Raw genomic sequence first — 2,092 nt, 5'->3', positions numbered from 1 at the left:
TTATGGAAAACTTTGTGAAGAATGGGAATTCTGGAAAACTTAACTGTGCTCATGAGGACCCTGTACTTACATAAAGAGGCAGTCATTTGAACAGAACAAGAGGTTACTGGATGGTTTAAAATCAGGAAATGTGTACATCAGCATTGTATCCTTTCACCATAGTTACTCAATCTGTATGCTGGACAAATAACCCAAGAAGCTGTAGTATATGAAGAAGAATGCAGCATCAGGATTGGAGGAAGACTCATATACAACTTGCCATATGCTGAAAGTGAAGATGACTTGAAGCATTTACAGATGAAGATAATAGACTACAGCCTTCAGTCTGGATTACACTTCAACATAAAGAAAACTAAAAATCCTCATATCTGAACCAATAAGAAACATCATGATAAATCAAGAAATGATTTAGGTTTTCAGGGATTTCATTTTACTTGGATCCACTATCAATGCCCATTGAAGTAGCAGACAACATATTGCACTGGGCAAGTTTTCTGCAAAAGAACTCTTTAAATACTTGAAGAGCAAAGATGTCACTTTGAAAACTAAAGTGCACCTGACCCAAGCCATGGTATTTTCAATAGCTTCTTATGCATGTGAAAGTTAGGCAATGAATAAGGAAGACTGAAAAATAGTTGATGCCTTTGAATTGTGGTATTGGCAAAGCATACTGAAAATACCGTGGACTGTCACAATGAAGAAATCTGTCTTGGCAAAAGTAGAACTGAAACTCTCCTTAGAAGCAAGAATAGCCAGACTTCATTTCACGTAATTTGGCCATGTTGTCAGGAGATGACTAGTCCCTGGAGCAGGATGTCACACTTGGTAAAGTAGAGGGTCACCAAATAAGGCAATGACCCTCAATGAGATGGACTGACACGGTGGCTACAACAATGGGCTCAAGCATATCAAAATTTGTGAGGATGGTGCAGAACAGGGCAGTGTTGCTTTCTGTGGTCACTACAACTCAGAGCTGATTTGATGGCAATCTACTTCTGTAGTGATACCACTTTGGAAACCCAAGAAGGGGTTGCTATGAGTCGGATCCAACTCGACAGCAGTCAGTTTTTTTTTTTTTTTGGTGTTTTAATAACAACAGTCCTTTTTACTATTTCTTCCTGGTTCTGCTTTTTGTGGAGAACTGCTTAATTAAGGTCTGAATGGAGATTAACAGTTCAAATGCTACTTCTAGCCTCCGGGTCTTTGTATTTGTCACTCTCTCTATCTAGAAGCAATTTAAAACTGCCATCCAAAAAAACTACAGTAACTAAGAAGTGCCTTCAATTGGATGGTTGTAGTGTCAAATACATTTCCAATCATGGCCCTTTGTACAAGTGGTGGGTCCTGCACTCATGGCACTCATGAGGACTTTGGCAACACTGCCCCATCTCACCTGCTGTTTTCTTTGTTAGTTGCTATCAAGTCATTTCCAACTCATGGTGACCTCCTGTGGGCAGAGTAGAACTGCTCCATCGGATTTTTGAGGCTGTGACCTTTTGGAGACAGATCACCATGCCTGTCTTCCAAGGTGCCTCTGGGTGAATTCAAACCCCCAAACTTCTACGTAGTAGTCAAGTGCTTAGTCGTTTGTGCAACCCAGGGATTCCTGACCAGAAGTACCCAATAAGTTTAACTTGTCTGTCAAAAGAAGAAAAAAAAAATGTTCTCATCATCAGTCTCATGGCAATGCCGTGGATGTTAAGCTAGAACAGTATTCCATAGAGTTTTAATGGTTAATTTTTAAGAAGTATATTTCCAGACCTTTCTTTTGAGGAGGCTCTGCATGGATTAGAATCACCAGCCTTTAATTAGCAGCCATGTGTATTAACCCTTTGTACCACCCATGGCCTAGTCACCTGCCAAGTGCAAGGCTGGCTGTTCAAACCCACCAGCCACTCCTTGCTAGGTAGGCGAGGCAGTCTCTTTCTCAACACAGGGCCCTCCTTGGAAACCCAAGGAGGGCTCATTAGAAGTTCGATCCAGTCAGTTGGGAGGTGTTTTGGAGCTCTGGTAGCGTAGTGCCTAAGGCACTTGACTGCTAACCAGAAGACTGGTGGTTCAAACCCACCAGCCACTCCTCGGAAGCAAGATG

Source organism: Orycteropus afer, unplaced genomic scaffold, assembly GCF_000298275.1.
Source record: "Orycteropus afer afer isolate SDZICR_OR568_19922 unplaced genomic scaffold, OryAfe1.0 scaffold00379, whole genome shotgun sequence".
Lineage (NCBI taxonomy): Eukaryota > Metazoa > Chordata > Mammalia > Tubulidentata > Orycteropodidae > Orycteropus > Orycteropus afer.
Note: the sequence above shows the minus strand (reverse complement) of the source record.